At 48.2% G+C, this 15,721-nt stretch overlaps 1 protein-coding gene across 1 annotated transcript in view; it reads right to left on the reverse strand.

Moving 5' to 3' along the window:
* Positions 1-3,661, reverse strand: part of RPS6KA4 (ribosomal protein S6 kinase A4) — a 336,421-nt gene extending 332,760 nt beyond the window's left edge. The window contains exon 1 of the mRNA XM_056853043.1: positions 3,657-3,661. The gene's annotated coding sequence lies outside the window, so the exon portion shown is untranslated. The remainder of the gene's footprint in view (positions 1-3,656) is intronic.
* Positions 3,662-15,721: the final 12,060 nt, after the last annotated feature.

Below are 15,721 nucleotides of genomic sequence, written 5' to 3' on the forward strand. Positions count from 1 at the left end.
AGGGAAAAGGGAAAGTGGGCCTGATCCATACGACAGTGGAGGAGACGTTTCTGTCTTTGCACGCCCTAAAAACCCGTGCAATGTGTGTGTATGTGTTTGCGTGTGTGTGTTAAGTGCCGTCAAGTCGTTTCTGATTCATGGTGACCCTGTGAATCAACGTCCTCCAAGATGTCCTATCTTTTGACAGCCTTGCTCAGGTCTTGCAAACTGAGGGACGTGGCTTCCTTTATAGAGTCCATCCATCTCTTGTTGGATCTTCCTCTTTCCCTGCTGCCCTCAACCTTTCCTAGCATGATTGTCTTCTCCAGTGACTCTTGTCTTCTCATAATGTTACCAAAATACGATAGTCTCAGTTTAGTGATTTTAGCTTCTAGGGTCAGTTCAGGCTTGATTTGATCTAAAACCCACTGATTTGTTTTTTTTTGGGGGGGGGGGGCTGCCATGGTATCCATAACCCTCTCCTCCAACACCACATTTCAAAGGAATCGACTTTCTTCCTATCAGCTGTCTTCATCATCCAGCTTTCACGCCCATACATAGTAATAGGGAATATGATGGCATGAATCAACTTGATCTTGGTGGTCAGTATGTGTATGTATTTGCGTGTGCGGATTCACACAGCCCCTGTGAATTAAGCAGGTGATTAATAAGCGTAGTCCGTCGATGGTGTGCAGATTAGCCTCGGAACTGGCTTTTGGCATGTTTTCACCCAACAACTGGAAAATTCTGCACGGACAGAAAAGGTCTCTGTGCATGCTCTGGGGTGTGGGTGCATAATGGTGCCTGAGAGCAGAATGGCTGACCTTCGTGGCTGAACCTTCCAGTGGTTCGGAATAAACCCTTTTTATTTTTTCAGTCTCAAAGGTTTTGGATTCTTTTTTGCAATACCAATATTCCTTTTTTTGGGGGGGGGCATCAAGTCACAGCTGCCTTGTAGGTTTTTCAAGGCAAGAGACACACACAGGCGGTTTGCCATTGCCTGCCTCCACATCGCGACCCTGGTATTTCTTTGAGGAATCCCATCCAAATACTAGCCAGGGCTGACCCAGCTTAGCTTCCTAGATCTGAGGCGATCGGGCTAGCCTGGGTCATCCAGGTCAAGGGTGATATTGCTTACCATGCTACAAAATCAAGAATTGCCAAGTGAGGGTACGTGTTCTCTAAAATATTAAAACCAATAAGCACAAGTATCCGCAAACCTATTTTTCTTGCATACGTTCGTACTGATGGTCTCGTAACATTTTAAGCACTAACTCCTTCCAAATCTCCAGGGCCCCGTTAAAAGAGCAGTACAGCAAAATTACTTTGGGAAGGCTGGCTACAGTGGCTCTGATCCTCACCTTCCCCGCCTTCCCTTTCCTGTAGTGAAAGTCGTTGTTAGAATGTCGTCTTGCTGCTGAGGAGACCTGAGTACAAATCACCACGGTTACCTTTTCAGGGATCCCCAAGGTGGTGCCTGTGGGTGCCATGACGCCCACCAACGCCTTTCCTAGTGCCTGCCAAGTGCTTTTAGAAAGTGGGAGGGGCTAGGTGGGGCCAGTGTGGTGTAGTGGTTAAGAGCGGTGGTTAGGAGTGGCAGGTTCTAATCTGGACAACCGGGTTTGATTCCCCACTCTTCCACATGAGTGAACATAAGATAAGAACGTAAGAGAGGCCCTGCTGGATCAGACCAAGGTCCATCAGCTCCAGCAGTCTGTTCCCACAGAGGCCAACCAGGGGCCTCTAGGAAGCCCACAAACAAGACGACTGCAGCAGCACCATCCTGCCTGTGTTTCACAGCACCTGATATAATAGGCATGCTCCTCTGATCCTGGAGAGAATAGGTGTGCATCATGACTCTAATCTGGAGAATCAGGGTTGGTTCCCACTCTTCCACAGGAGCGGTGGACTCTAAGCTGGAGAATAGGGTTGGTTTCCCCACTCCTCCACATTAAGCCAGCTGGGTGATCTTGGACTAGTCACAGCTCTCTTAGACCTCTCTCAGCCCCACCTACCTCACAGGGTGTCTGTTGTAGGGAGGGGAAGGGAAGGTGATTGTAAGCTGGTTTGATTCTCCCTTAAGTGGTAAGGAAAGTTGGCATATAACAACCAACTCTTCTTCTTTTTCTTCTTTCCCCAGCAGGGCTTCTGGTTGTGCAAATTAAAAGGCACCCTGTTAAACAGAGCTTCTGCTTGAAAAGCCGAAGAGTTACTATTAAGGGTTGTGTATAACCTTGCTCCATGACATTTTGTGGTTGGCTCCTCCTCCTGGGCAGCGATTTTGTGATTGTGCCCACCGCCCTGTGTCAGAATTGCAAGGGCTCAAATTCCCGTAGGCTCAAAAAGATTGAGGACCCCTGGTCTAGCCTACCTACCAAGGCTGTTGTAAGGATCAGCTGGAGAGGGGTGTGCTGTGTGCGCGCTGTGCTGAACTCCTTGGGGTTAAAATGTAAAATTTCATCACATTTCCAAATGAAGCCCTGGCTGAAAGCCTATTTTAGGTTTAGAAGGTTGAGATCCAAATTTCTCCTTATCCAGAAAACTCTCTGGCCTCTGGCCCATCACCATCTCCCAGCCTAATTTTCTTTCCCGTCATCCTGCAAGACGATGAGTAGAAGGGTATTTATTCAGTCACACATTTATTTTAAACATTTCTGTCCTGCACTGATAATTGGAATTCTCAAGTTATTATAAAACACAATTAAAGCAACACAATAAGCAGTAATAAATCCTGACAGCAGAAACGTTTATATACAAATGATGACCTAGCAAATACAAGCTGTTAAAAACAACGAGAAGCACTACTGTAAGAGCCGCTAAGCAAAATATATATTAAAAAGCCAGGACAGCATAAATCTTGGAGAGGAGCCATAAAAAATGAGGAAGTTGAATCAAACATAAAATCGTCAACAGAGAACAACAGGAAAAGCAATCTTACTTGTCACCGAAGACCTGAAAAAAATGTAAAAACAAGAAAACCTCCACTAGGTCAAAACTGAAAAGGGAAAGTGCCAGGCAAATGACAATTAATCTTTAGACTTCAGGGATCAGTTCTCCTGAGAAAATGGCTGCTTTGGAGGATGGACTCTATGGCCATTTTTGCATAGTAATTAGCAGCGCGTTCCAGGCTGAATTGCCCCGCATATTTTTTTAAAATTTTTGCACATTGAACCAGCATTCTGGAAGTGACTGCGAAGCCGGTGCTTACCTGCTTCGCATTACCAAAGAGCCCATTTAACCCGACCTTTGGTGTTTGCCGAGAAGAATCCCCCCTCAAGGAACAATGCAAAACAACAGAGGCGCGTTAGCTATGCATATGCTAATGGCTATGCAATCAGGAACAAAGGAGCAGGCGAGTGGGGGGGAGTGGAACTTCTCCTTTTGTGTCGGGACCGTGAAAAGGCATTTTTAAAGTCACATCTTAAAAAAGAGCTTTGAGCGAGCATCAAAATTGACCATGCAAAAATGGCCTATGGCATTATTTCCCACCGAGGTCCCTCTCCTCCCTAAACCCCACCCTCCCCAGGCTCCACCCCCAAATCTCCAGGAATTTCCCAAACTGGAGTTGGCTACCCTATGTAAGGTATACAATGGGCACTGATAGGCTATTGGATATTCCACTATTTTGGAATGTCTTGTACATCTACCATCGGAAGCTGGAAGCTGTACCCACCCACCCCGCCCTGCTTTTGAAAGTGTGTGTTACCTGATAACTTCTATTGTTAGTGGATGGGTTTTGGATGACAAAGAAGATGTGACCAAGAATCTAGAATAATAGAATCATAGAGTTGGAAGGGGCCATACAGGCCATCTGGTCTGATCCCCTGCTCAATGCAGGATCAGCCTAGAGCATCCCTGACAAGTGCTTGTCCAGCCTCTGCTTAAAGACTGCCAGAGAGGGGGAGCTCACCACCTCCCTGGGGAGCTGATTCCGCTGTCGAACAACTTACTGTAAAAAAATTTCCCTAATATCCAGCCAGTACCTTTCCTCCCGCAATTTAAACCCATTATTGCATGTCCTAATCTCTGCTGCCAACAGGAACAGCTCCCTGCCCTCCTCTAAGTAACAGCCCTTCAAATACTTAAAAGGGAGCAATCATGTCCCCCCTCAGCCTCCTCTTCTCCAGACATTCCCAAGTCCCTCAGCCTTTCCTCAAAGGTCTCCAGGCCCCTCCAGGCCCCTGATCATCCTCGTCACTCTCTGCACCAGCTCCGTTCTGTCCACATCCTTGTTGAAGTGAGGCCTCCAGAACTGCACACAGTACTCCAGGTGTGGCCTGACCAATGCAGTGTACAGCGAAACTATGGCATCTTGCGATTTGGATGTTATGCCTCTGTTGATGCACCCCAAGATCGCATTAGCCTTCTTTGTTGCTGCATCACACTGGCTGCTCATATTTAACTTATGGTCCACTTGTGCTGTCTGTATGCTTGCTTTTGTGTCCCTACAACTTTCTACCTCCTCGACCGGTACAGATAGTTACAGAGATGGTTGCTAGTCTGCAGTGCTTTCTCCTCCAAAGACGGATGCCCTGCTTGTTTCCTTGCTTAGTAACGGAAGCAGGTGGCTGGGGAAGAGGACGGAGGTCCGGAGATGGTAAGTGCTCCTTCCCTGGAGGTTTTTAAGCAGAGGCTAGATGGCCATCTGTCAGCAATGCTGATTCTATGACCTTAGGCAGTTCATGAGAGGGAGGGCCTCTTGGCCATCTTCTGGGCATGGAGTAGGAGTCACTAGGGGTGTGGGGGGGAGGTAGTTGTAAAATTCCTGCATTGTGCAGGGGGTTGGACTAGATGACCCTGGTGATCCCTTCCAACTCTATGATTCTATGATTCTATAACTAGCTTGTTATGGGGAAAGGAATTAGGAAGGGCACTTGGCACTTTTGTTAGATTCTGGGGCGCAAAAACAAATCCAAATTATTTTAATGGAACGAAGAGACAAGGAAATAAAACTAATATAATTTGGTAAATGAGTATGTTCATAATGCTAAAAAAACACAGCGTTTGAGGCGGGAATCATATCTATCACATTTTTACCCCACATTCCCTTCAAAAATCTCAGAATGGTATACGTGGTTCTTCTCTGTTTTATCCGTGGTTCTCTGTTTTATCCTCATAACAGCCCTGTGAGGTAGATCTGACAGGGAGATAAGCAACTGAACCAAGCTCGCAGAGTGAGTGAATGTGATCCCAGGGTTCCCCAGTCTAGGGTTGCCAGGTCCCTCTTTGCCATCGGTGGGAGGTTTTTGGGGTGGAGCCTGAGGAGAGCAGGGTTTGGGGAGGGGAGGGACTCCAATGCAATAGAGTCCAATGGCCAAAGCGGCCATTTTCTCCAGGTGAACTGATCTCTATCGGCTGGAGATCAGTTGTATTAGCAGGAGATCTCCAGCTTGTACCTGGAGGTTGGCGACCCTACCCCAGTCCTTGCCTGTCACTCTAATGGTTCCATCACACTGACTCTGTGATAGGCATTGTACAAAGAGCACCTAAATGGTAGAACACACTTCCTGTTTTTTTCATTTTCCATTGGGTGTGATCCTATTCTATTAAATATTTGAAAGTCTCTAAATATTAGTAAAGAACTGGGTAAATCTCACCCCGTAAGTGCCTTTAATAGGTCATTTTATTCATAACCGTAAAATGCCAAGTATGATGCATTTAGGAGAGAGAGAAACCACTGAGAAGAAAAGAAGCTTGGAAAGAGCTGAATGAGAACCACATCCTCTTAAACAGCATATTCTAATAATCCTGGGGAACCACTATCAAAGAGCATTAGGCTTAAGCACGAAATGGGACCTCTTTGTCCAAGAGAAGTATATTGCTGTGGGGAAGGGCTGTGGCCTTCGTATGCTTTACTTTGGGCTTCCTTAAAGCATTTAAGGTCTGATTGAGTAAAGCACTTCTCATGTACACACATATATTTTAAATTATTTCAGTGGTTTCTCTCTCTCCTAAATGCATCATACTTGGCATGAACACATCAATCTGCCTTATACTCCAGCATGATGTAATGGTTAAGAGCGGTGGTTTGGAGCGGTGGACTCTGATCTGGAGAACCGGGTTTGATTCCCCACTCCTCCACATGAGCGGTGGAGGCTAATCTGGTGAACTGGATTTGTTTCCCCACTCCTCCCCATGAAGCCAGCTGGGTGGCCTTGGGCTAGTCACAGCTCTCACAGTCTCACCTACTTCACAGGGTGTCTGTTGTGGGGAAGAGAAGGTAAGCTGGTTTGATTCTTCCTTAAGTGGAAGAGAAAGTCAGCATATAAAAACCAACTCTTCTTCGTGGTCCATCAAAGTCAGTATTGTCTACTCAGATTGGCAGCAGCTCTCCGGGGTCTCAGACAGAGGTCTTTCATATCACCTACTGCCAGATCCTTTAATTGGAGATGATGGGAATTAGATGGTTTACCACTGAGCCATGGCCCCTCCCCAAACTGATGACAGGCTGGTCTACCAAAGGCTATGTAAAACCTTCACATCCGGAGGCACTATACCTCTGAATATCAGCTTCAGCCTTCCTTCCATGCCATTTTACTGACCTAAGATGGTCCTGGGGGGACACTCTTCGCCCCATAGAGGGGCTGCACATGTACTGATGAGCCGCACATGCAACCCCCCCAGTGGAGTCAGAAAATGATGACGGGGGAAAGTTGAAGCCTTTTCTGCACTGAATTGTGGTCCTGATCCAAATCAGGGCACTGCATGCTTGGGAAATTAATTCCTGGGAGAGTGACGTGTGGCTGATGATCTTCAAAGGGAAAATAAGCAAGGTGTTATTGGTTAAGTTTGGTGTCAATGGGAATATGGTGGAGATGCCATGCAGGCCAGTGTGCGCAGCAGGTGCTGCTACAACTCACCTATGCCAGTTCCAGTGCAAAAAGAGCGCCTGTATGCAAATGAGCATTTAGGCGTACTCACCTATGCATTTGGTACTCATGTTTCCAGCCCTCATCCTTGTTCTTTGTCCCAGTGAATAATCTCAGCCATCCCTACAGCCAATTTACCTGCTTGGTCACTGCACAACTGAGAATATCTCCCTTGGTCTCCTTCTCAGAGCCTGGCATCCAGTACAGGCACAGAGTGCCTAAAAGCACCATGATGCAGGTAGAGCATGAAATTAGACACTAAGGCCATTTATGCAGGGTCAGTTTTGATGCTCACTCAAAGCTCTTTTTTAAAATGCGACCTTTAAAATGCTTATTCACAGTCCCAATGCAAAAGGAGAAATTCCACCCCGCCCCCACTCACCTGCTCCTTCGTTCCTCCCATTAGCAACCTCAGTTTGCATAGCTAACGCGCGGCTGTGAATTTTGCATGCTTCCTTGAGGGGATTCTTGGCGGCGGGGGCAGAGCAAGCACACAAGGTCGCGTTAAAGGGGTTCTTAAGAAAAGTGAAGCAGGTTTGCGCCGGTTTCGCAGTCACTTCCTGAATGATGGTTCAGCATGAAAAATTCCCAAAAAGCTGCGGGGCACTTCAGCTTGAACATGCTGCTAATTGCCAAGCATAAATGGTCTAAGAATTGTTACCTCTCTGTTTACCACCATATTTCTGCATTGTGCAAGGAGTTGGACTAGATGTTCCTGGTGGTCCTTTCCAACTCCACGATTCTATATGCCATCTTTGTGCATGTTGGTTCCCATGTCAGCGACATCCTCTTAGATCAACAAACAATCTTGAGTAACCAGCAGGCCCCACAGGCACCATATTTCCATAGCATCTTTTCTGAGTTTCACTCTCAACGATGGCTTCTAGCAGCAGAACTCAGCACTTCTGAGGCCAAAGCAGGCAGGAACAGTGAGCCATTTGGAGAGCCAACGTGGTGTAGTGGTTAAGAGCGGCAGACTCTAATCTGGAGAACCGGGTTTCATTCCCCGCTCCTCCACATGAGTGGCAGGCTCTAATCTAGTGAACCGGGTTTGATTCCCCACTCTTCCACATGAAGCCTGCTGGGTGACCTTGGGCTAGTCACAGTTCTATCCAAACTCTCTCAGTCCCACCTACCTCACAAGGTGTCTGTTGTGGGGAGGGGATGGAAGGCAACTGCTGGGTGACCTTGGGCTAGTCACAGTTCTATCCAAACTCTCTCAGCCCCACCTACCTCACAAGGTGTCTGTTGTGGGGAGGGGATGGGAAGGCAATTGTAAGCCACTTTAAGACTCCTGAAAGGTACAGAAAAAGCACGGTATAAAAACCAACTCTTCTTCTTATAGCTGCACAAGAAGAAGAAAAAGAAAATAAAGGATTTGTATTGCAACATATTTGTAGAACAAAGACATTCATTTTCCACTTCATTTCTTTGTTGGCTTGAGTATTGATTCAGAACTGAACACAGTTCCTCCTAGAACAGCATTTATCTAAACACCCTGGGCCTGAAGTGATCACCTCAGCCCAAATACATCTGCCCACAATTTAAGTCTGAGTGTTTTGCTTTGCTTTACATGCTAGCATTAAATGATGTCAGACAGGATGGGCCCAAACTAGACCAATTTTGTCAGATTTCAGAAGCCAGGCTAGCCCAATCTCATCACATCTTGAAAGCTAAGCAGGGCCAGCCCTGGTAAGTATTTGGATGGGACCACCAAGAAATTTCAGGGTCATTATGCAGAGGAAGGCAATGGCAAATGACCTCTGTTAGTCTCTTACGTTGAAAACCTTGTGTGTGTGTGTGTTTTAAGTGCCGTCAAGTCGTTTCCGACTCATGGCGACCCTATGAATCAACGTCCTCCAAAGTGTCCTATCTTTGACAGCCTTGCTCAGAACTTGCAGACTGAGGGCCGTGGCTTCCTTTATAGAGTCAATCCATCTCTTGTTGGGTCTTCCTCTTTTCCTGCTGTCTTCAACTTTTCCTAGCATGATTGTCTTTTCCAGTGACTCTTTTGTCTTCTCATAGTATGTCCAAAGTACGACAGCCTCAGTTTAGTCATTTTAGCTTCTAGGCTCAGTTCAGGCTTGATTTGATCTAAAACCCACTGATTTGTTTTTTTGGCGGTCCAGGGTATCCACAACACTCTCCTCCAACACCACATTTCAAAGGAAACTACTTTCTTCATTGTCCAGCTCTCGCACCCATACATAGTAATGGGGAATACGATGGCATGAATTAACCTGATCTTTCTTGCCAGTGACACATCCTTACACTTCAGAATCTTTTCCAGCTCCTTCATGGCTGCCCTTCCCAGTCTCCATCTCCTGATTTCTTGGCTGCAGTCTCCCTTTTGGTTGATGATGGAGCCAAGGAATAGAAAGTCTTGAACTTTCAATTTGAAACCTTACGGGTCACCATAAGTCAGATTCAACTGTACAGCACTTCCCACCATCAAGACTAACAAGCAGAACTTCCCACAAAGATACAGATTAAGATTTTATAGACAGCTTTCAGCCTGCCTGAGGAAGAAGGGTAGCAACTGATATGTTATTGCAGGAATCTCATACAAGACAACAGGACTCCCCTAAATGCAGCCATGCCGTTCTGGAACGGCCAGCCTCCAGGAGGGGATGGAGATCTTCCGGAATTACAGTTGATCTCCAGACTACAATGATTGCTTATTTGTTTATTTGTTTAAAAAAGGTATTCCACTTCTCCTGGAGAAAATGGCTGCTTTGGAAGGTGCACTGTATGGCATTATACCCTACCAAGGTCCCTCCTCTCCCTAAACCCCACCCTCCCAGGCTCCACTCTCAAATCTGAGGGTACTTTTGAACGTAGAGTTGACCACCCTATGTCATTAGAATCGTAGAGTTGGAAGGAGAGATTCTAGCAAAGGTCAAATTCTGGGAAAGCAGCAAGGCTTCAAGAACATAACAAAGAGATAGAACCTGAAATTTGGGAATTGATTATTCTGACTCTTTTAACATAGATCTTACGTGGCTCTTACGGGATACAGGACTGGCTTTTGCCCCAAAAACCTCCCGCCGGTGGCAAAAAGGGACCTGGCAACCCTACATCTACAAGTATACAGCAGTGAAATGCCTATGCTTTGCTACCGTAGTAAGTTGACTGGTGCTATCTAAAGCTCCTTGCTTATTCTGTTCCGTTTCAGATCTTTTGATTTTATCTCCAGGAATCAAGAGGTAAGCAGGCACCAGAAACCACATAAAGTCGGCACTATGGTGTCCAAAGGGTAGGGTTGCCGGGTCCCTCTTCCCCAATGGCGGGAGGTTTTTGGGGCAGAGCCTGAGGAGGGCAGGGTTTGGGGAGGGGAGGGACTTCAATGCCATAGAGTCCAATTGCCAAAGCAGTCGTTTTCTCCAGGTGAACTGCTCTCTATCAGCTGGAGATCAATTGTAACAGCAGGAGACCTCCAGCTAGTTGGCAACCCTACCACAGGGTCATGTTGGGGATAGTTGAAGTAGTTGTTCTGCACACATATAAAAGCCACCTAGGCCCACATGTGGCAGAACAGGAGGCCAGCAAGAGCCTGGAGTTCTTAATTTGGAGATTTAAAAGAAAACCAGTTTCTAGAGGGGCCAAACTAGCAACTCTCTAAAAGCCTCTGGTGGTGGGAGGCAGTAAAATGTTCCTCTTTCTCTTGGAGGTGGAACAAAGGAGGAGGAGAAGTGAACTCCTCACTGAGGTCTAGTCACCTGGGTCAACTGGATGAATTCCAAGTCTCCCATGGCAGAATAGTGGAGCTCGTGAAAGCCTTATGACGTGATGTTACCTTCTACTGTGTGAGACCCCCTAGTCTATCAAGGGCAACACGGGCAGCAGCTCTCTAGAACCTCAGGCAGAAAAGGGTCTTTCACGTCACCTTTCTCATTGTGGAGATGCTGGGGACCGAACCTGGGACCTTCTGCTTGCAAAGCTTCACCGCTGAGCTAGAGCCCTTCCCACATTCTGACACAGCCGTGGAAGTCTCTTCGCTTAGGAGGCTGGACTGGACCTCTTCCAGGTTTGCCACAAAATCCTTTAATGCAGATTGAATCCGGCTGTTCTCCGATTATTTTATTTTGTTGATTAATGCTTTTGCTCTGGTTTGAATTGCATTTCTTTGATGCTCCTATGGGCTTGTTTTTATTGGTCTATAGTCGTGTGCGTGTTTTAACTGCAACCTGTATTATTTATTCGGGCTTAGAGGTCCTCAGCGTCTTTGCTTTTATGGTTTTTTAGCTTTGTAAGACATCCAGAGTGGTAGAGAAGCAGGGAAGACATGTCTACAGTAAACAAACAAATCTGATTCAGAGCTCCACGTTTCGTGCTCATCTGTACTTCGGAAAGTCCATCAATATCTCATATATTTCTGGGCCATTCCTCCAGGGATGTAGAAACGGACCCTTTTGTATTCCTTTTTTCTTTTCACGTATTATCAGTGAGAGTCTTTTCATATCAATCATTTTCAAGGCTGGTATTCCTGATTAGGATTTTTAAAATGCACTTTATACTTATGTGCTTCATTTATACCCCACCTTTCTCCCCAGTGGAGACAGCCAGCGTGGTGTGGTGGTTAAGAGTAGCGGACTCTAATCTGGAGAGCCGGGTTTGATTCCCCATACCTCCAGATGAGCGGCGGACTCTAATCTGGTGAACTGGGTTTGTTTCCCCTCTCCTCCACATGCAGCCTGTTGGGTGACCTTGAGCTACTCACAGTTCTCTCGGAACTCTCTCAGCCTCATCTACCTCACAAGGTGTTTGTTGCGAGGAGAAGGAAAGGCCACTGTAAACTGCTTTGAGACTCCTTAAAGGCAAAGAAAAGGGGGTATAAAAACCAACTCTTCTTCTTCAAAGCAGCGTACATCATTCTCTTTTCCTCCGTTTTATCCTCACAAACAACCCTGAAGCAAATTAGGTTGAAAGTGTGCACCTGGTCCAAGGTCACCCACCAACAGGGTTGCCAATCTCCAGGTGACGGCTGGAGTTTTCCTACTCTTAATAAAACTGATCTCGAGGTGACAGAGATCAGTTCACCTGGAGAAAATGGCCGCTTTGGGAGAATGGATTCTATGGCCTTATACCCTGCTGAGGTCCTTCCCCTCCCCAAAGCCCACCCTCCTCAGGCTCCACCCCAAAAATCTCCAGGTATTTCCCAAGCCCCCAAGGTCGCTTGGCAGAGTGGGGATTCGAACCTGGGTCTCCCTGATGCTAGTCCAGCACTGTAACCAGTACACCACACATACTGAATGGAACATAATATTAAAAAATTGCTTTTTTTAGCAGGAAAAATACAAATGAGGAAACAGAAAAGGATGCCTAAAAAACCCTCTCAGGTTCAGTTCGCACAAGGAAGAAGTGAGCATTTTCTCATCAAGCTAGCAGGGATGAGAAATTTGAAGCCATTAGTGACCTTTTCCCAGTATTTAACAACTAGAATTTCAGCCATTACCATTACCATTATGTTCTCTGCTGGGCCTACACTTCACGTGATTCTTAAAAACTCCCCCGGCAGAATCACTAGCCAGTTCATTGATCTCTCATAACCCCTCTCTCCCCATTATGCATGTCCTAATATAATTGTTCCAAATCATTTCTTTAAACCAAATTATAATTACACCCAGAAGACCTTGGCAATGTGGAGGAAAGTTGTCCTTCCAATAAAATAGCATCGGACATGATTCTGACAGATACCAGGAGAGGTTCTGTTAAGTTTAATACTTTTGGCAAAACTCCCCGAAACCTTCCATTCTTTCCCCCTCTTGCCAAAAGAAATTAAACAAAAATCAGAGTTGGCTGCAATATCAGGGAATGGCCAGCAGAGGGCACCACACACCAATCTCTTGCCTAAATCGGGGCGGGAAGGGGGAGACAGATACACACACATTACACACCTGCTTGTTTTGGATAGTGGGGCCATAAGGACCCACACACACACAAACACAAACCTGCTGTTTACTGCAGCACCTTCTGTTTTCCAGGACCCCAAGCTCCGGATCCCATAATACAAAAGGGATGTGGATGATTTAGGGCTATCCTAACTCCATGCATTTAACACATGAAGCTGCCTTATACTGAAGCAGACCCTTGGTCCATCAAAGTCAGTATTGTCTACTCAGACCAGCAGCGGCTCTCCAAGTTCTCAGGCAGGGGTCTTTCACATCACCTACCTGCCTAGCCCCTTTAACTGGAGATGCCGGGGATTGAACCTGGGACCTTCTGCATGCCAAGCAGATGCTCTACCACTGAGCTACAGCCCCATCTTCTGCCTTGGGGTTCACTCCTCTTTCTCCCCATCTCTGATGCCCCCCACATGTCTCCCAAGACCCACATACACGCAGAGCTTCATGCTTCCAATGCCTTTTTAGCAAAAAAAAAAAAAAGAAAGAAAAGAAATAAAAGAAAAGAAAAAGAAAGAAAAAAGAAAGAAGAAGAAAAAAACCCAACCTACTGCTTTCTGTCTCCCTTCACAGCGCTGAAGCGGGGATCCTACAGAATCCGCCCCCATCCCCAGATCTGATTGATAGTGAAGTCCCAGCTGCCATGAATGGGGAAACCCCCCTCCTACTCAGCTGTTGGGGCCCACAGAAAGAGAGAGAGAGAGAGAGAGAGAGAGAGAGAGAGAGAGAGACATAAGTGATCGGTGAACATTTTGCTTGCTTCTTGGTAGGCTGCCTTCCTTCGCTGGGGAAGGCAAAGCCAGCATCCGGGGTCGGTTTTTGCACAACAGAGCAGAAGCCGGGGAGCGAGGCTGGACGACAGGCGGTGTGATATTGCGGGGGGGGGGGAGGCAAGGAGCTCCCCCCCCCATCCCGCTCTTCCCTCTCTCCTCCTTTCCATCCTCCACTTGGCATGGCGAAGCCGCAGGATTGCAGCCAGGGGGGAAGCAGCGTGCCCGGAATACAGAGGCCGGCGCCGGCACAGAGCGAGCGGAGAGCGAGGCGGCTCTCGCTCTCTCTGGGAAGCCCCTGGGGTCCCTGCTCCGCATAGGCCCTTTCTGCATGGGAGGTTTTGCCTTGGATCTGCCGCTCCCTTGGTGCACATTTTGCCCATCCACATTCTTAAAACTCAACAGCAAGCCCCCGTGTAGAGTTTTGAGAATTCAGATGGGGGAAATCCCAGGCAAAACCTGCCATGCATCGATGGCCATAGCGCCTCCTGGTGGCAGAAAGTGGAGCTGGGGAGGTATTTTGCCCGGAGGGGCTCTGCTCTGCTCCGTGCGACCCCCAAACTTCTAGTTCTCTCTCACACGTTTATGGCTATTTATGCATGGGAGGTTTAGCCTTGGGTTTGCCCCTCTCTAGATGCACATTTCCCCTATCCGAATTCTCAAAACTCTGCATGGGGGGGTTTATGGTTGAGTTTGGAGAATTTGGATGGGGGAAATGTGCATCCAGAGAGGGGCAAATCCAAGGCAAAACCTCCCAGGCTCAATGGCCTCGATCTCCTCCCTCCCCGCCAGTCCTTGGACAGAAAAGAACAACCTTTGGAAGAGCGAGGGGGAAAAAAAAGAAAGACTCGCTCGCCCTGCCCTCTGCAATGTTCCGCGGCGGTACAGTGGCGAGGAGTTCCGCCGGGACCCTCCCTCCCTCCCTCCCTCCCTCGCTCGCTCCCGATCGGTTCCGTCTCCCTGTTATCCGCCTTGCACAAATGCAAAAGGGGATAATCCCGTCCCAATTCGGTTTAGCATACGCACACGCCGCTTTATAAATATCTTTTGAAACCGTTCTCCGGTTTTAACAGCAGGCTGCGTGCTTGCGCGTGAAAAGCGATGCAAGAAGACGGGGAAACGACGGGGGGGGTATTGAATAGGGTCTTTCTCGAGGGATGGCCTAAAACGAATGACAGGCCAGCCCGTTAGAAACAATGGTAGAGGCTGCACAGCCCATTGAAGATAATAGGAGCCTGGAGCGCCCATAGACTTGCAAGGGCTCCATTGAAATACATGTCAATCCCCTCGGGGGGCTGTCTTTCCAGCCCCAGAACACTTGTGCTAGGCCCAGGGGCTGTCAATCCACTTGGGGGGGGGGTGTCCTTCCCGTCCCAAAGTCGTGTATCTGGGCTTAGAGACTTTGCTGGGAAATCCATCCCACATTTTCTTTGCAAGTCTAGGGACGCTCCAGGCTCCTATTATCTTCAATGGGCTGCGCAGCCTCTCCCAATGTTTCTAATGGGCTGGTCTGTCATTCGTTTTAGTGCATCCCCTTTCTGGATTGTAGATGACCCGGGAGGGGGGCTAGGGTGCTCTTTCTGGGTGACCCTTCCCCCCCCCCCCCAGCCATCAATCCCCAGGGTCCCCTTTCGCCTCTGCGATTAATGCAAAAAAAAAAAAAAACGGCCATTGAGCATGCAGTTTGGGACCCCTCGGTGCGGAAATTGGGGTTTTTTGTGGGGGGGGGGGCGTGCGATGGATTTCTGGTACCCCTACTGGGACGAAGCTCCCGACTGGGAGACGGCGGTGCGAGGAGCAGCGGCGCTCCCCCCCCCCGTTGCAGAAGCTGCGCGCGGTCCTCCCCCCCCCCCCCCAAGACTCTCTCCAGGGTGGAGCAGGAGGCGAGCCGGAGCGGAGCATCTCTCGGTACCAGGGAGCATCTCGGCTCGCGAGGGGCTTTGCTGCCATCCCGGAGACCCCCTACGCCCCCCCCCCCTCAGCCGGGTCCATCCGATCCGCTCTCGCTTTGCAAGCAAAAGGGGGGGGGAGCCGGCTTGGGGGTCGGAGGGAGGCAGGAAGGCTGGAAGGAGGCATCGGGTCCGCCTGCAGCATGGACAAGTGATCGGAGGCGACAACTTAGCCCCCCCTCTCTCCCTCCCCCCCCCCGCCTGGGTGGGGTTGCGCGCATCGGAAGGGGGAGGGTGCCGCCCGCCTCCCC

This window comes from Euleptes europaea, chromosome 7 (genome assembly GCF_029931775.1).
Source record: "Euleptes europaea isolate rEulEur1 chromosome 7, rEulEur1.hap1, whole genome shotgun sequence".
NCBI lineage: Eukaryota > Metazoa > Chordata > Lepidosauria > Squamata > Sphaerodactylidae > Euleptes > Euleptes europaea.